We start from the raw sequence: 20,146 nt of genomic DNA on the forward strand, positions 1-20,146 counted from the left end.
GAGAAGGAAGGCAATATTCCCTGATCTAAGGAATCATACATAGCAAGTACATAGTAAGGGAATGATCTCAGGACAAAAGCAGATTACCCAGGACCTAAAGAAACAATAATGAACTTCAGGTATTTATATATTCTGAAAGTAGTTCTGCAATGTTTACTATGAGAAATAAATAACCTGGTTTTATTATAAGTAAATTAATTCAGTAGGAGGATAGAAGGGGGTGGGGTTTTTCTTTTTTAATTAGTTCCAAGAACCTTTTTAGGCGTCCTGTGAAAGGTGTAAGGTAGATGGTCCTGTCTGGACCTGACGCCAGGGAACCTTTCGCAGCCGAGGATACGGAAAAATACAAAAATAAAGATGTATTCTCTCTGCCATGCGACAGCCTATTGAGTCCAGGGGGTACGTCACAAATCAATCAAGAGAAAAGGTAACCCCCTCCACCCGGGTCAGAGAAATTACCTTTTTTAAGGTAAAAACGGCGGTCACTAAATATGTAACAGCTTACGCAACCTAAAGGATACAAAAGGCACGATTTTCAAATGGTTGGTGTGCTTTCAGACCCATGTGGGTTTGGAACACCCAGCGTGCTGAAATAAAGACTTCTCGCTACACTTTCCTTATCCTGCAGGTATTTTTCTGCCATTTTTAAATTTAAAGGAAGGATTTTTCCAACATTTACCACTCCTTACAACAGAATATAAATGATAAGCAACACATTATAATCAATTTGCATCCATTGGAATTGCATGAGTACTATTTAATAAATATAATAATTTCTTCATTTGCGACACAAAACATAATCAAATTCCAACTCAGCTGCTGTTACTCTGGTCAGAACACTTACAAAGTCTGTGAATATGTTACAAGTCAATCACAAGTCAAAAGACAAAGTGATCTAAGGGCAAAAATATAGATTTATCAATGACAATAAGGCTGGACACAGCAATTATTCCGAGCAGCAGTTGCTTAATTTTCTTTCTTTATCAGATTCTACAGTTGCACCATTTTTACTGGGTTCTTTGAAAATGCCCAAAGACAATGCATTTCGTGGACGTCACAGACACTGTTCAACCCTGTTCAAGCCCTTCATACGTCATTTAACTTCTACACTCTCATCAGAATTTCAAAAGAGAAAGTCAATTCTTTATGTGCTGAAAGACTCAATAATAGTGGATACTGAAAGACCTTATAAATAGCTTATATTTCTCCAGTTCTCTCTGGCCTTGCAGTCAGTAGAGATTACGAACCAATGAAGCAAAGCAAAAACAATGGCAAGAGCAAGTTGGACAGTTTAAAGACGAGATGCTCTAGGGATATTGAGGATGCTCTGTGAAAACAATTACAATCCTTCCTATTTACATAAGGAGGGGCTGATCACTGCTCAGGGTATCGGTCAGCAGGTGGTGAGCAATTGTACTGGGCATCACTTGTTTTTCTTGAGGTTTATTTCTCTCGTTTTTTGTTATTTTCCTTTTCATTATAATAGTTGCCATTATTATTATTGTTGTTGTTGTTGTTATTGCTATTATCTTTGTTGTTGTTTTTGTTATTTACTTTGTTTCAATTACTAAACTGTTCTTATCTCAACCCATAAGTTTTACTTTTTTCCTGATTCTGATTTTTCCGCCTATCCCACTCTTTGCAGGGTGCAGGGAACAAGCGGTTACATGGAGTTAAACCAACTGGAGTTAAACCACAACAAGAGTGACGAAAACGAAAGAGCAGCAAGTTTGACTTCCTATATGCAAGCCACCATGAGCACATGAAGAAGGCACACGTAAAAGCTTTGAAAAATGCAAAAAAAACAACAAAATCACCACAGAATTGGGATGAAATACCAGGAGGATGCAATTCTAGCCTTCAGCAATCGCGAGACTCTCTCATACAGATGTACACTTTTGTTTGCTTGTATCTCTCTGCATAGCACAAGACTGCAATCTTGTTTTGTACTCCAAAACCCCTCACTGAACTCAAGTACATTAAAAATTTTCAGTCTCGGGATGGTAAGGAGTTTGACACAGAATGAGAAGATACAGCCACACTGCAAAAAAAGTAAGAAGGCCTCAAGTCCTTTCAAATACGTGTGGGAGAAAACATCTCCAGGCCCCACACCCAGTTAACCTGATGCTGAGATAAGCAAGACACAACAGGACTGCATTTTAAAAAATGTTCTCTATAGTATTTAACAGCATTGATCCAGGCCATGTAACCCCTAAATAAAAATATTAACGGCATTCAACTATGTTTAGGAAGCTACAATTTATTTAAATCCACAGCCACAAGACCTTGTCATATCTCTGCCAGGACCACTGTCAAGTCCTAGCTTTATTGATATCTTTTTCTTGTGCAAATATCTCAATGCAGTACTAAAGCCATTTCTTTCTCACAGATGAATGAATAGCTATCGCTCCAACAGCTTAACATTATTTCTAGAATCCCCAGGATCACTTTCATTGTCCTCCCTTGAACTCTACCCAGTTATTTCAAATCCACCTCACCATGGGGGCGTCATACTTTAGTATCAGTCCTGATTCTATACAACCTCTGCTGACTGGATCATGCTCCTTCTACCCAGTGATGTTCTGACTGAATCTCCAAGGATATCACCTTGTTTGTCCCAGTGCTGCAATGACAGAAGCAAGTAACTAGGATGACTTATACATTTTTCTAGTTTTCAAATCCAACTCTCATCCTGTGATAAGCAACATTTGCCTTTCAGGTTCATAAACAGATTATTTTACATCTGACTATTAAAAATAAGTATTTTTGGATTTTGACCATTTAACCCAGACTCTGAAATCACTTCATAATTGTACTTGTTGAAAAATCACCAAGTTTCCTTTTACTTCTGGGATTATTTAACTTTGTATCCGTACAATTTACCAGCAAACATCTGTCTCACTGGAGTACCAATAAAAATAGTTCAAGTTTTTAACCAAGAAATAGCTGCTGGAGAAACTACTAAAAGCATTCCTATTTGAGATACTCCTTTGATAAAAACTACATCTTGATATCTGCCAGTCAGCCATCTGACATGTGCCTCACTGATCACAGACAAAAAACCCTCTTTAAACAGTATGGTGGTCCAGATTCAGATATCTTGAGGAATTGGGATGAACACATCTTTCTGCTCCATTCCAATTTTTATATGTCCTAGTTGTGAATTTAAAAAGTCTAAATCCCAAATGGGAAATAAGGGCTTACTTATTTCAAAATTCAACATGCAAAACAGTGAGAAAAATTGGAAAGGATTGGATTAGGAACCGCATTCCATTGACTTGAAATAAGATTACATTGGCAGAAGTTACTTGGATTACAGCTAAAAAACTACATTTTTAATGATCATTTATTTTAAAAGCTTTATTATTTTTAACTCTGTTAGCCATTTACAATGGCCTCTTTCACCTTTCTGTGTCCATTGTATTTAGATAGTAACTTACATTCAGAATCAATTTCATTCTATCAAATAAATGTTTTAAATTTTAGATTTTTATAAAAATATTTTATATCAATGTTTTATCTCTGCTTCTATATCAGAAAAAATTTAAGAGTCTCTAGTACTGGCTTAGACCAAAGGTCTATCTGGGCTAGTGTTCTTTATCCAAGAATGACCACAAGCATTAGTAGGAAGCAGTATGGACAGGGTAGATATATATGATACTTCCCCCATATATACATTCCTTGACTCCATACACCTGCAGGCTGGTGTATTTCCTGAGCCTGGTCTGGTTTTTCTCATTCTGCAGTAGATTTTTCTTCTCAATGCTTGCCTTGTCCTTGAACTAATCTAAACTTTTTTTGTACTCACATAGTCTTCTAGTACAAAAATACATCATTTAATACTTTCCACAGCAATGGAAAGAAACACTTCTTTCTGCTTGGTTTGATTGCACTTCTGATGAGCTTCATTTGTTACTTCCTAGTTCTTGCATGAGAAGACAGACAGCAGTCATTCCCTGACTACACTCTCTGTGATGACTGCAGGCCCTTCTAAACACCTTTGTGAATTCTTAAACATCTTTTGTCTATGCTGAAGATTCCTAAGCCTGAACTCATTCATTCCTCCAATTCAATTTGATCATTTTCTTGATTATTTTCCAGAACTTTTTCTTTTTTTTTTTTTTGAAGGTACCAGAACCAGAAACATTATTCAAAGTATGGGTGAAAAAGGGACTTCCACATATGTATAATCAAGGTTGTTTCTTTTGTTTCCCATTGTCTTCCTATTTATTTCTAATGTATTAATTGCTCTTTCCACTATTATTAAGCACAGAGATTGTGTCTTCAGAGAAGTAGCTCATGAGAGGTAACGGTCAGTCCAGATGCCATTATTTTATAAATAAAAGCTATACATATGCATTTATCTGAACTTTCAATCACATTTTCCATTTCATTGCTCAGTTACTCTTGTAAAATCTTTCTGTATTCACATTCTACTCTTGCCCTACCTTGAGTAACTTAGAATTATCACAAATTTGAGTCATTCTTTGCCTATCCCCTTAACCAGGGGATATGACCATCACTTCTTAACAAAGACTGATTCTGTGCAGTGTAATTTTGCATTTCATTACAATTTGGTTACAGTTATACTATGTTTAAGTTAATTTCTTTAAGTTCTGCAAGTAAGGCCTTTTAAAGGTCAAAATAAACACAGTACTGCCTAGAGTCATAATCTGCTCACATATAAGTACTTTAATCAGACCATAGACATAATAACTGCTAATTTTTAAATTGCCAGTTAATTCTTCTCCTCTATCAGAGTAAAAATTGATATTTAGTTTCCCATATTGACTAAGGGACTGGTTTAAGAAGCTGTCATCTGTTAAATTTATGAATTGTCCTCAGAGAGATTAAAGTTGGCAACTAAAATCTGCATTCAGTTATATAGTTTTAAATTATCCAAGTAGCTTCTTAATGAACATTTATTTAATTTTTAAGACTATTTCTTAGTATTCAAATTCCACTATTAAATTATTTTCTTAGTATTGGCCATAAAAAATTTAGAAGCAAAAATCTATTCTAGCAAGCTCTTGAACAATAACACTTTTGAAAAATGTAAGATAATTTACACCTCTTTCATCAAGGGCAAGCCTACTTTGAATGATCTCATTTCCTTTAAGAAGGAAACAGAGTAAAAGTGACAGAGAGAAGCTGGCAGACAGTTGCTGTAGAATACTGATGAATGATACTTTGTTCATGCACTCTCTGCACAACCTTACATACATTCAGTTCAATGACTTACACAATGGTCATTTCTGTGTGCAAATGTTGATGTGAGGGTCTATAATAGACAAAAACTAACAACAACATTGCTTTTAAAAACATACCACAGATTTTTTTTTCACTATTCAGAGAGATCTTGCAGTATCAACATTTCTATTCTTAAAGTACATTTTCAAAGTAAAGTTTACATGCAGAAATGTCCTCTGAGTTCTACAAAGGGAAATCCATCCATGCTCTTGTGCTCTTCATATACATAAAACCTGCTTATAGATTTCAGAACAAAAAAGCCTTGCTAGAATAAAATTATGATTTCGGGGTTTTAAATTGCCTTTTCAAGACAGTACAGCTTGTCACCATATTGACTATTAGCCCCTTTATCAATAGAATTAATTTATTTTCATTAAAGGCTACTTTTTAATATTCTGTCAAGCATATTCTCTCCACAAAGGAGTGGAGTAGGGAACTCTCCTTATCACTATTATCATTATTTCCATAATAGAATTCCAGTAAAATATACTGAATTAAGACTGAGCCAGGAAGTATAGGAAAGAAAAAAAAAAAAGATTATTTAAAATGCTTTGATTTCCTTTGTGCTGACTTAAGAGTATTTCTAGTCAACCTGCCAAAGCTACAGATGTATGAGTGGGAAGTGTGGAAAGCATCTGTGTAGGAAAGCACAGACAAAGCAGAGATGTTGGCAAAACTCTGTATGAGACCAAGACTTTCAGGATACCAAAAAGAAATTTAGTTTAAAAGACTAAGGAGTCTTTATAGACCATAACTTCAAATTTAATCAAGGAAATACGCAACAAAGAAAGGAAAAGGAAATAAGGCAAAAAGATTGATTATTCCTAGCCTTGGGGTAGCAGAATTCTTTTAAAATAACTATCATCAAAGAAAAGGGAACAATTTTTTAAAACTAGCAACTAAGTTAAGAAGGGAGCACACTACCCAAATTAGAACAAAAAAAAAAAAATGCTGAGTGTCTACGGGGACATCAAGGTTAACTGTTGATAAGAAAGATTAAATAGCTTTTAGTACGGTGCTGTTATCAAACCATACAAAAAGTATCTTAACACATAGCAAAGCATTACTTTATTCACCTACAGAGTTCAGGCTTCACTGTTTGCATTCAGAAAGCTATTAGCTGCAGAGGACTGCAAATTGCCAAGGTCATTTGGAGCAATGACTCTAACATAAATAAACTTTGCTTAGCAATTAAAAATATGTCTGCTTGTAGACAAGTGAGGGTTGCATGACTGCATATGATCCATGCTTTCTATCATTGGGTTTGATACTGCTTTAATATCATATGAATGCAACAGTCCTTATGTATCAGTGCAAAAAAAAAAAAATCTAAAAACATTAATAATATTCTATAGTTTTCTAGGAAAATTGTTCTAGGTCATACCTAAAGCACTAAGCACATGAATCCAGGCTTAAACTACTACTGGTTTGCTGAAGCAGAATCCTAACATGGCCCTAAAAAATGGTTTGTAAAATGAACACAGAAGAGGAAACAGTGTGGATCCAGTGTAGCAGTGAAGCACCTGTGACAAAATGAAACCAAAAAGAGCAGCAGAACGCCCCTCACTTTCAGGCTTGCACACAAGCTAAGGGATTTCCCTTGATGTAACAACCCATTGGCAAGACATTTGGAGCAGGCCACACAGATCTTCCAAAGGGTTTGGCCTCCTCTACCCTGACAACTAAAAGTCAACAAGTATTGAACAAGTATCTGAACAATATTTGAACAAGTATTTCAACAATATTTGAACAAGTATTCAAATCTATTGTTTCAGTAAACCAATATGAGAATACACTTGTGCCTCTACATTTCCTGGCATTTTTGTATGAAGCTAAGATGAAATGAGTCCCATCCTGAGAAGCACATTCCAGAGTCTCAGGAGAATGCCACTCTGTTTCCAGAGTCTCAGGAGAATGCCACCAAGCACTGAGATGGCAGAAGACTGTCCCAGGTGAAAAAGAAAGGCAGGACAGTAAGAGGCACATCAGAACATCTCACTGGCAAAACTGGCCAAAGATGACTAACTCAGAGCTCACCTGGAAATTACATGACTTGGCTCCAGGAAATCATTCTACAACCCATTCATGGTTTGGATAGAGTTAAGAGGACAAAAAGGACCCTTGCTGTGAGGGCAAACTGGTTGTGACTATCTAGATTTCTTTTTTATGCTGGACATCAGCAGAACAAGAGACAGAGAGAAGCTCAGCTTCAGTTTTCTTGGTGGAGTTGGCAATGGACAAAGAGAAGGACAGAGAAGACTCTGGTCTGTAGAATAGCCAAATACTAGATGTGTAGAATAGCCAAATACTGGATCTTGGCAGTAAAAATACACAAGACAAGATACATGAGGAGATCTTGAGATATGTTCCTTCAGACATTAAACCAGGAGCCTCTTTGGTTTTCATGTGCAACGTGTAACTGTAAAGTTACAGCCAATATTTCAAATCCAAGTGTCTGCCACCTATTCATTCTCTATTAATCCACACCAATTTAGCTGTGTGTCCAGTAGGACTGAAGGTGATCAGCACATTACTTTCCTCTAAAATTGAAAAGTTTCATGTCATTTCCAAAAAATTCTGTATAAAATTGATTTAACATGACACATATGCAGGTGCATGACCCATATTCAAATTTTTCAAATAGGGACTCGGATCTGAATTCTGCTTTGGCTCTATGAAACTGCGTACTGACTACTCTCATTTCTCTCTCTTTCCTCTCTCCGCTCACCTAACTCCTCCAACTTTTTTATGAAAAATTGGTCTGCAAAGTGAGACTTTTCCAATGGCAGAAATTCATAGGCAGAACAGATACATAGCATACATCTGCAACAAGTGCCTCACGCAATAGACTGTCATGCACTCTGAGCGCAGTAGAAGGGTTGTCCTTGTTCTGTCATGAATAACTTTCAGAGTTGGAAGAGACCAACAGTTCAAAACCAAGATCTATGTCCTCATGGCTAGGCTTTGAAAATGAAGATTTGAGTGCTTGCTACAGTGTGCTTGCTACAAGCACACTGATGGCTAAAAAGGCCAATGCAGGATAGACAAGTCTGGTTGCAAAAGGCACAGCGGAAAGTTTCCTTAGGCAGTATTGGCAAGACACGGCTCTTTCTGCGTTGTCTTTTCTCCTCAAGAATGATTCTGCGTGTGTTCTCAAAAGAAGCAGCACGGTTATGTATAGTGCATCTCCATGTCTCTCGATTGGAGGCCAGAGTAGACCAATGATGATGATCAGTATGGCCAAGGCTGAGATGTTGTTTCAGGGAGTCCTTGTATCTTCTCTTTGGGGCTCCTCTCTTGAGGCAGCCGGTGGCAAGTTCACCATAGAGCACAATCTTAGGGAGGTGGTGGTCCTCCATCCTGGAGGCATGCCCTGCCCAGCACAGCTGTGTTCTCAGCAACATGGCCTCGATACTCAAGAACAGACACATTAGTCACGTAATCAGTCCAGTGGATGTTGAGGATTGTATGGAGGCAGCGCTGATGGAAGCATTCTAAGAGTCACAAGTGGTGGCGGTAAATGACCCATGATTCAGACCCATATAAAAGAGTAGATAGTACAATGGCTCTGTAAACACTGATCTTTGTACTTTTCTTCAGGTGTTTATTACACTAAACTCTTTTATGAAGTTTTCAGAAAGCTCTATATGCCTTTGCTAACCTGTTGTCTATCTCTTCGTCAATCTTACCATCCGAGGAGATGATGTACCTAGGTAATTAAACTGCTGGACTGACTTGAGCTCTGATTTCCCAATGATGATGTGGGGAAGACTTCATGAGGTGCAGGTTGGTAGAAAACTGTCTTCTTCAAACTGACTTCCAGCCCAAATAGCTCAGCAGCCTCTGCAAAGCAAGATGTTAAACGCTGGAGAGCTGCTTCTGTGTGGGTGACAAGGGCGGTGGCGTCAGCATAAAGCAGCTCATGGACAAGATGATTTAAGGTCTTAGTGTGGGCCTTCAGTCCCCTTAGGTTGAATAGGCTTCCATCGGTACAATATCGGATGTAGATACCATTTTCTTCATCAAGGTCTGCCGTGGCCCTTTGGAGCATCATGCTGAAGAAGATTGTGAATAGGGTTGGTGCAAGAACGCAGCCTTGTTTCACACCATTGGTTATTAGAAAGGGCTCAAAAAGTGCATCGCCATATCTGACTTGGCTGCGCTGATCCTCATGAAGTAAAATTATCATTTTGAGGAACTTGGGAGGACATTCTAATCGTTCCAAAATCTGCCACAGACCTTTTCTGCTCACAGTATCAAAAGCCTTGGCAAAATCAACAGTTATCAATGATAATAAGACTTTTAACAAGATCTTTAATTTTTATACTCTTTCACATATTCCCATCAAGAAAGGAAATACCTGAACTTTACAAAAAGCTGTATGACAGGCAAGGAATTTCTCAAAGCCTGCATTCACCATACGATCCTTTTTCTCAATCTCTTATTATAATCTTTTATCATGCAAAGGACTGTAAATCCTTGGGATGAAAGTTGTCTATTGGTATTTTCTATATTCTCCAAAATTTCCAACACGTCTACCATTATGCAGATTTTTATGTGCCCAGATTGAAAGAACTGAAAATAACTAACCAAGAGCAGTGAATAAATCCTTGGCACTCTGAAATCATAAATCTCATAATAAGGCCTATTAATGATCTATCAAATCACGTATGGCAACCACAGAGAAGTAGTACAAAAGAATAAAGTCTATGTACTAAGTTAGAAAATATGCCCATTGATCCAAGAATTGCAAATTCAGAGACAGGTTGAAGATCAGCTCCTTGCACAAATAATTCAATGAGTTGTGCTACCAGCAGAATGATGCTGAAAGGCTGAAAAATACCTGGAGGAAATACCTTAAGGGTCTGATGAAGATGAATTTAATTAAGTAATTTTATTAATGATGTAGGGCTGTAAATAAGATTCTCTATGCCAAAATTATCAGGTTTGAGGTCTTCAGCAATAAGATGGAATTTAACATTACTTAATGCAAAAATACGCTCTTCAGAGAATTTCTGCTGCAAATTATAGATTTGATAGTTGAAAAAGGATGTAATTGCACATCCAAATCAATCACACAGTGGCTGCAGGCCAACAAAATAGCCCTGAAGAAAAGTAAATATAACCTTGAAATTAATTAAGAAAGGTATTTTTAAAATCTCACTTAAAATAGCATGAAAAACACTGTCATCCTCTGTATTTGAAAAAAAAGTGAGGTCCCATCAGAATAGGCAGAGGCAGGACTTTGTGGAATAGTGGGACTTTTGCATAGACATGTAAAAACTACTTACTTTTTCAGCATCATATAACAAAAGTCTGATAATGACACCTCTCTCTAAACTTTTAACAGAGGCAGAAGTGCCATGCAAACAAAACAACAGTGCTCGCACACAGACATAGCCCTGCCATAAAGAACTTTTTTTTGCAAATTGGATGAGGCTTTTAATCTGCAGGCAGTGAAGTTACAAAACTGTCTTCACAAAGAACAAATGAAAGCTATGATTAGATTAATATGGAGTTTGACATGGTTTTTGAGAATTTTGTATGATATACTTGTCCACAAAAGAGAAGACTAGAACTGATGACTCAAGACACTCCCTCTTGTACTTTTTCCAGTGTTTCCAAGTTACCACTTACAAAATTTACACACACAAGTAGCAACACCAGCAGCCATAATATTCAGCTGTTCTATCATTTTCATTATAACTTTAAAGAGTTTTCCAAAGGCCCTCAGCTGCACTATCCCCATTTTGTGGAAGAGGAAACAGAAGTGAAGTAGCTTGCCACAGACAACAAAGAATGCTATCAGCAAGGTCAGGAATAAAGAGCAGACCTCTCAAATCCAGGTGTAGTACAAACCAGTGATGGTTGATCCATGCATTCAATCGTGTCTAAGAGGAATTGTCTGACAAATAAGAAACACCTCAAGTAACACCTGGACAGACACTTAGGGTCAAAAATCTCAAAGCTTTCAAGATCAGGCTCAAAACATGCATGACAAGATTTTTGTGAGCAAATACTGATGACAGCTGAGGACCTGACTCAGTGGCCCTTACAGTGCAACGTTCGTAACTAGAGCAGGTCAAAGTGCTCATTCAATAGGAGACACTTCCTAAATTCTTTTTCTTCTGTCCAGTCAGCCCTTGAAAACCAGTGAGACACGGGACTGAGCAAATGGCCCTGTTTCTGCACAGTATACATCTGAGACCAGAAACCAAACACAGAGCAGAATACGCACGTGAATGAATGCCAGATCCACGGGATACATTTTAACAGCCAGCTTTATTAGTTTAACAGAGAAGGACTCTGTGCCTCAGTTCTCGACCCTCTCATTTTATTTGGAGTTCGTGTCAGAAAAGGTCGTGTTGCAAAATATAAACAAATTGCTCACATGGAGCAGACTTCCTTGGATTGTCAAAGTTCCTCATGCTGTTCTGAGCCATAGGAATATCTTTTCCTACAGACACAAGCCTTCCAGATAACTCCTAAGTCTCATTTATACCTGTGGAGTATACTCAATTCCCAAGTCTCATTTATACATATGGCATATATTTATATGCTGCTCCCAAAGAACAGCTAAATTTCTGGCTACCTGCCTTCCCTTCTGTATCTCATACACACACAGAGGATTGTGTGCATGTTCTGTTGGTCCAGACACAAAAAAATCATGGCAAAATTCAAGTCTGCCAGCTGACAGATGCAGTATGTCATCCCCAAAAGTTCAGAGCCAGTATATCAGATGCGATAGCTCTCACAGATATCTTAGTTATCTACTGTTAACATTTTGCAGCCTGGCTCACTGGTTATGCACCAAGCTTCCCTGTCAGGGGTCTCTGACCAGGCTAATTTTGCAGATGGCAATAACCACCTAATCAATCCATGTCTTTCTAAGTCCTAATGGAGCACCTGCACATCCAGACATGAATCTTCCTCCTGACATCCTCCGCAAACATAAATTACAAGTTTAGTGCACACACCAGACAAGTCTCAGTGACCCCTTGACAGGGCATACAGAGGTCATGCAACAATCTGATTTTCAGCACCCACTATTTCCAGCGTTCCTCTTTCTGAATTTTAAAGCCTGGAGTTGCAGTTAGTATCACTCTCAGGTCTCGCAGGAACACAACTTCAAAGCGATCACTCATTCCTAAGCCTAAGCAATGTTTCCATTAGGAAGTACTGCAGCGTAACAGGAGCAGTTCTCTAGAATGAAACAGTTCTGAGGACATAAATTCCATATTTTACTGCAGGGGGGAGTAGATATGGTCTAGCTCTACTCTGGTCCAGTGGACTGGATACACTTTAGTGGTTGGAGTGCATCATTCACTTTAGTTTCATCTGTAATGGATCTACTTTGTATGCTCCAAGAGAGTCTTGCAACACCAAGGAAGTTGTGGTCAGATGATAAGGAGATTAACTTGAAAACCAGTAAAATGCTAGTGGGGTCAAAGCCATCTTACTCTTGACTAATTGCCATGGTCATGCAAGAACCCTTGCATGTACGTAAGGAATATCTGTGATATCTCAATTACCTTTGCACCACAGCCATCTCTTCAAAAATCTGCCATTCGAGACTCAGACAGGTTTTCTGGTTTGTAACAGAAAGGCTGGGAAGACAATGAGATGTCATGAATGAAGTCTGTTGATATTACAGGGGTTGACGGTCAGGTGCATAATTAATAATCCTTTTTAACTCTAACTCTGTACATTCAAGCCAGCTATGTATAGCCAAGGATGCAATGGATTGGTCACTGCTTGGTAGGGCTGAGACACAGCTGTGACTAGAAATAGCACAAGGTTCTAAGCTCACTGATGGACTCTCTGGTCTCACTGATGACACCGCCATGGTTCGTCACTGCTCAGTAATGCATGCCAAGGCAAGGCACCTGTGAAACATAGTCTTGTCCGTGTTTAGATCCTTTCACTTGCCTGCTGTCAGCATCCCAGAGACTTCCCAATTCTGTCACTGGATTTAGGTTACAACAGTTAATACTTCCCGATAAATTTAACTTTCACAAGCTTGTCTCATCTTTCTTTTAATGTATTTTATACTTCTAGACTTCCCTGGCTCCTACCTTAATAAGTTTCACATTTTTGTTATATGCCTCATATTTGTTTTTCTTTTAAGTATGATGCCTGACAGCTACATTTCCTGCTCCTAATTCTTGCCTTATAAGAAACTGTACATAATCACATTCACTTCTGCAGCTGTATTGCTACCTGTGACTTTACAGGCTTATTCTACTTAATTTTTTTTTCCCAGTGACAACTCAATCCCTGTTTGTGTCTTCTCAGTATATTTTATATAAATTTTCAATATAGGCTGATCATTTAATCTCCAATCCCTCAATACTGTCAGAGTTTTCCATAACTTTTTGCCATTACCTTCATTGATAATTCTGCTTAATTTTCTATCACCACCAAGCTTTTTTAAGCCTTTCATCCAGTCCATTTCTGTTGAAAAGGAACCTGACTGCTGACTCAATTCAAGAGAGCAAGCCAGCTATTATCTGAGCCAGAAACACACAATGTACAGAAAGGAATGCTAAACAAAAGACAATGCCAAACAAGTGACCCATGCCTGCTTCCCTTGCCCTGGTCAAGTCTACAGCTTGCTGGCAGAGGCAAACAAAATCTTTGGCCCTTCCCCTTGTGCTCACAGCACTGCAGCCAAGGGCAGCCCAGCCCACACCAGAGCGGGTCTCCCTGTTGAGCAGGCAAGAAAACATGAGAGATGAGACTGAGGCACCCTTCCAGATCCTCTGAATCCTTCATTTTCCATCAGTGGTGCCTGAGGGAACAGCACAACTGAGTGGCTCCAGCTCTGCAACAAAATGGTAGCCAATCTCATTCAAGATAAAAGGTGACAAAGTGCCTTTGTCCCACTAAATGACAAGAGGAGGGAGCAGGATCTCTGCTCGGTATTGGCACACTGAGGCACAGCCTGGAGACACCCAGACCTTGCTCCAATGAAAACTCTGAGGGAAAAGGAGAGGATATTCTTACGGGGAAACTGTGGCCAGATCCAAAGACCAGCTCTGCTGTGCCAAAACCCACAGCAGCCACACTATCCTCCTCAGCTACTTACCCACTCACTGTTCTGGAAACTGGGAACAGCTATCCCATTATGCAAAACCCTACAAAAATCAGTTAACCCTGGCAACATAAATCACACAGTTTGGAGTATATTTCTCCTCAGGTGAGAAAAGGGCTAGACGGGCCAAACTGGGTATGAGTTCACTTTACACCATCGTTCTGTAGTGAAAAAAGGAGGAAGGAGATATAAAGCAGGGGCATAGCAGGACTGAAACTCAGAAAGGCTGAAAAAAGCCAGCCTTGACGTTCAAAAAACCCACTTCTCAAATGATATTTTCTTCAGACTAGACTTTGAGAAAGTCCAGTGGAGACTGACATTCAAACTCCTTGTATTTGCTGCCTGTAGCTTGCTTAGTGAAATATTCAATATCTGCCCCTTTATATACTGTCCTTCTGAGGGATTGAACACGGTCACTAATTACAAACTGAGAAAGGACAGGAAAGAAAGAAACTCAAGGCAGATCTTGAAAAGAAAAAAAAAAAAAAAAAAAAAAACACCACCCTTCAATTATCCATTAAAATATTGTGGTTGATAACAGCAAGACTATGTTGGTGTGAGCCAGATAAAGAGCCAGAGAAAGAAGCCTTGAAAAAAACCACAAAAATACTTCTGTAGCTAAGTCATTATAGAGTAGAAAGGGTTAGCAAGCAATACTAAAGTCACTCTAATCTGCTGTTTGGAGGAGTAAGCACCTTATACTCTCAGATCTTTGTAGGCACAAGCAGAAATGGCACATATAAACTTTTGCTACTTTCCTTCTTGTCTTAGGATGGTTAAAAATTTTAGTCATTAATTACACTTACTACAGTGCTGGTTTTGTCACAGCTGATGTATCTACTGACAGCCTAAGGAAATCAGACATATGTGCTAACATGCAAAAAAAAAAAATAACTGAGTGCCACAGAGGACCAGATATCCCTGTTGTCAAGGTCAATGAAGCCTGTGAGCATCCTAGGGGTGAGACATTCAAAACTCCAGGGATCAAGATTAAAGATGATATTAGCAGAAGCAGCAGAGCATCTTGTTCTTCAGCAAGAGGTTTAATGCTTAAAATGCTGACCTAGCAACTGATGCACAGCCCAAAAGCATCAGGTAAGACAGAACTAAAAGGTAAAGTGATAGGCAGGTAATGGACAGTATAGTAAACCAAGGAAATTAGAAATTATATTTCCCTTGCAATCATTTAACTACTCAAAGATATCTAGGGGTCCTAACTCCTAGTTCTCAAATTCTTGGTTAATTAATTTTTTCCCATTCTAAAAGCTTCATTTTAATTAGCTCCCAAGTTGAGCTGCTATGAAGAGGTTTTATTTTCATTGTCTTTTTTCTATATGTAAAAAAAAAATTACTTCAAAAATATGCACTCATTAAAAATAATTAGTGATTTTTGATACTGCTAAAATAGGTAAGTGACACAGGAAAAATAAGTTGTTGGGGTTTTGTCATAATTTAGTTGCTTAGTATCGCAACCAAAAAAAAAAAAAAAGAGACATATATTTAAATATCAGAAACCATCCAAGTAGATTAAGTCTTGAAGTCACGAGTGATTAAAGACAAACTCAAATTCTTTAGTCAGACAATGGATAGGTGCTTACAATGGCTGCCACAAAACACTTTTCATAGTTGCCTTCATTACAGCTTTGAATTTTGCATTCCATAAACTACAGCACAAAGAGCCATGCGCAACACAGTTGATACCATAGCAAAATGTGAAAATAGCATAACTGTCAATTCATTCCTCACATTTGCATAGCTGGTTTAGCCTCCAATTAGGATGTTCAGAGTTATAAGTACGTACAGAAGTAAACTTTTATATCAATTTGTGTCTGTAACAAATGCATCTGTTGACAAGATAGCAATTACCATGGATTAAAAATGAAGTCCATGAAATGTTATGTTACATACTTGAAGATTATGTAGCAGTTTGTTAAATTACTGATGCCTTTGATATAAGCCTTGCCTTGAAATATGAATGTTGTTACCAAAAATAGAAAATGAAACCAGGGAGACAGAAATTTCCATCTTTCATATCTCCTAACTAGAAAATTCTATTTTATTATTATTTTAACCAGGCAAAACACAAGAAGTATTTTTCTAAACTGGATCAAACCTTTTGCTCATTAAGAAATACCACAGTCTTTAGTGAATTGAAGTGTATCTCACGTAAGGTAATTCATCAACCCAAATACAGGTTTAATCAAATACAGGTTCAACTTAAAATTTACCAATGCCAGTGACATCAACGAATACAATGCCTTTGATTCTGGAGTTCAATGACACTGTTCTAATTAACACAAATACATGCTTTAGTTATTTCTCTGTAATTCTCAGCTTTGTTGCTGTTTTCTAAAGAGAAGCATGATAGAACATCCCCATCAAAATATTCAGGTTATCACTTGATTCAATTCTACTTAAAGTCTACAGTTTTGCAACCAATTTACATTTAGCATTCATTTCTCATGCATGAGTTGACCCACTTACACATGCAGTAAATCCATGCCTTTGGGGATTTTTCTGGATGGCTTGCTTTATTTCCACCACACAACTCATTTTATTTTGTCAATACAGTGAGCAAGGTTACAGTCATCCTGTCAAATTTATTTATTTAAATTAGAATCAGAAAGACTACATTACCCCCTGTGGAACTTCACTGAAAATTTTTTGAAACTTTGAGGCTACATAACTTTTGTAATCAACTAATTTCAGATGAAAACAGTGACACAGAAAAAATAGGCCACAGTTACAGCAACTTCTTCTGTAAACTTATAAAAGACTTCAGAAATCCTAAAAAAATATAATCAACCACATTAATATATATCATATTTCACATGCTTAAAAAAACTAGACAAAAGAGATCTTTCTAAGCAAGCCTATAGAATAAAGTCAGATGGAATAAGATCATTTAAGAAGCAGCTATACAGGCATCACATCAGCTTGCTTTGACTACCAGAGATACACTTTACCTAAAATATTTCCCCTTGCATCTCTGAGGACAGTTTCAGCTTCACATTTGAGAGGTTTCTTTGAGGTTACTTACCATCCTCACAGTGGGGCTGCTAAAAGGGAGCCTTTCCCACACAGAAATTGTCCCAAAGTCACATGTTATTCAAGTCCAAATAGACTTGTGTCTGACAGACAAGCACTTCCATTTTATACAATTTGCTAATGTGGAGTTTCTCTCTCATGTTAGCAGCTCACCTGAACTTCAGTATACATTTGGGGTTAGTGTTTCAACGAACTTACCCCAAAGGCCTATCTGAATTCACACATCTCATGTTATTCTGGGCAGTATGGGATATAATAGCCATTATAAATCCTTATTTTTAATGCTAGCAGTTTTTCCAAAAGCAGTTGCCTCTCTTGGGCAGCGGTTTGTTTTCCAGCTTCTCAATGACAAAATGTTTCTGTGAAGAGTTATGCACCTTTCTACCTGTCTTACAAAGGAAGCAGCCTTATAACAACACCACTCTTTCTCCCACTCTGGACCAGGTAGTTGACCTTCAGCAGGTGAAGAATGTCACCTTTTTAGGGATATCTGTTTTACTACCCCCGTGGAATATGGTCTAATACAACAGTTACACACTGATGCAAACTGAACATCCACATGCTCAGCAGACCTTTTAGCATAGTTAAAGTTACCTAAATTATTCAGTTCCACGTGTACTGACAGATTCACACACAATGATTGTAATGACTATGTAAGATTCCAAAAAGTACCCTTCAACTTGGCATTTCGGGGTCTAAAAATAATGTTTCTTCCCACATGTTGGGAGCTATTCTCATGTGTACCACGAAGGATTTAGAAAGAGAGACCAAGAAAGTGAATCTGAAAAACTTATGGGGACAGAAAAAGAAGTCAGTGCCACCCCTGATGAATCATGAACACATTGTTCTGAATTCCCAGCAATCTTTTCCAGCTTCTCAACAAACAGCTGTAAAATTCCCTAGCAAAGGCTCTGCGTCCCTCTACCTCTAATGGAAGGCCCACACAGAAGATAATGGTTTACTCTAGGTGCTACTTACTGCATTAGCATAAGCACTTTAATCTCTGTGTTTTAGTTCTTCATCTAAATAAGGTCTGCATAAAAGGGGTTTCCAATACCTCTTCATTTCTTAGGCAACTCTGACAACAATGTAAATGAAAACCACTAAAGAAGTGAGAAAGAAGCTTTAGAAAAAAACTCCATGAAGAAGTTACAAGTTCCTTTTACAACATTTTATAGTGTGTGGAATATCATACCATACAGTAAATAAACAATAAATGAAAGAAAATATTAGAAAGCTGAACGTTTGGTGACTATTGTTCTACACAGGGATCACAGTAGGAAGAAGTAACAAAGCACCATGCCGTTAAATAACTTCAGACTTTTTTTATTGAAAGCGTAGGTAAAGAATTCATATACACAGGGATTAATTTAACACCGTCTTTTTCTAACTTTGCATAATGCTTTGATAATGATCAGTAAAGAAAGATCTTTTTCTTTTTTAATTAGAATACACACTGAGGTTTCAAATGCATTCTCAAAGGTTTCAATTTTTAGCACAAGTTCTATCTAAATTATTACTTACATTTCTTACATTCATCATTTCTTAAGCATGAGTTCAGTCATTTTCACAAAATCACAGAATGCCGAGTTGCAAAGGACCCACAAGGATCATTGAGTCCAACCCTTAGCGCTGCACAGGACCACTCCCAAGAGTCACACTACATGCCTGAGAGTATCGTCCAAATGCTTCTTGAACTCTGTCAGGATTGGTGCTGTGACCATTTCCCTGGGGAGCCTGTTCCAGTGCTCAACCACCCTCTGAGGGAAGAACCTTTTTCTAATACCCAACCTAAACCTCCCCTAACGCAACTTCAGGCCATTCCCTCAGGTTCTGTCCCTGGTCACCAAAGAGAGGAGATCAGTGCCTACCTCTCCTCCTCCTCTCACAAGGAAGTGGTACAATGCAATGAGATCTCTCCTCAGTCTCCTCCAGGCTGAACAGATGAAGTGACCTCAGACGCTCCTCATATGGCTTCCCTTTAATTTCTGAAAGCTTACAAAATATGAAAGCTATATAAAAATCTGCAAATACTACTCATGGTCATTGAAAAATAATGTGATTCTTTTGCTAAGTCATTTCTAAAGCATTTATTAGGACTCTACCTTTAAAGGCAGAAGGATTTCTGCTTACTGAAAATGGGAAGTCAAAAAAACTTCAATACAGAAATATTAGAAAGTCAAAGGACCTGGGGCTTCTCAGAATTTCCATTTCTAGGTATCCGTACAAAGCAAGCTTGGAAGATCAATCCACAAAAGGAACAAGGTTGGATGTGAATCTATGGATGTGTGTTCACTGCAAAGGAGAGCAGTAGGAGCTCCACCTTCTCGCACAGATGCCCTCATATTAACAATAGGAATTACATATTCAACCTCCTTGTTTCCAGCCAGAAAAAAATGCTGTTGAAGGCAACTGATAGATGCTTAATCACATGAGTTATATGCAGCATATTTGCAGTGCAGCTGTGTGGAATTAAGCCTACAGCATATCAAATAATGAATAGCTCTGAGTTGTAGTTCATGTTAAACTGTCAGAGGAATCAAGGGGAGCAGAAGGCAATCGGTACCATGGTGCATCCAGCCTAACCCATATGCCACGGACATGAAGCAATTCAGGCACTGGTCAGCAAGTGCTTTTCATCTATGTTAGTAGACACAATTGTCATACATGACTAAATGCTTATTTTTCAAGTGAAAAAACAACACCATAGAAGTCATGCTTAGGAATACAAGGACAGTCAAATAAAGAACGAAT

At 38.1% G+C, this 20,146-nt stretch overlaps 2 protein-coding genes across 6 annotated transcripts in view; both read right to left on the reverse strand.

Moving 5' to 3' along the window:
- Positions 1-20,146, reverse strand: part of LOC108498458 (LIM zinc-binding domain-containing Nebulette) — a 254,776-nt gene that overhangs the window by 118,318 nt on the left and 116,312 nt on the right. The gene's annotated exons all lie outside the window — the stretch shown is intronic.
- Positions 1-20,146, reverse strand: part of LOC108498457 (nebulette-like) — a 106,435-nt gene that overhangs the window by 82,740 nt on the left and 3,549 nt on the right. For all 3 annotated transcript variants that reach the window (XM_017817227.1, XM_017817226.1, XM_017817225.1), the window contains exon 3: positions 19,264-19,387. The gene's annotated coding sequence lies outside the window, so the exon portion shown is untranslated. The remainder of the gene's footprint in view (positions 1-19,263; positions 19,388-20,146) is intronic.

The sequence above is a fragment of the Lepidothrix coronata genome, unplaced genomic scaffold (genome assembly GCF_001604755.1).
Source record: "Lepidothrix coronata isolate B3197 unplaced genomic scaffold, Lepidothrix_coronata-1.0 Scaffold59, whole genome shotgun sequence".
NCBI lineage: Eukaryota > Metazoa > Chordata > Aves > Passeriformes > Pipridae > Lepidothrix > Lepidothrix coronata.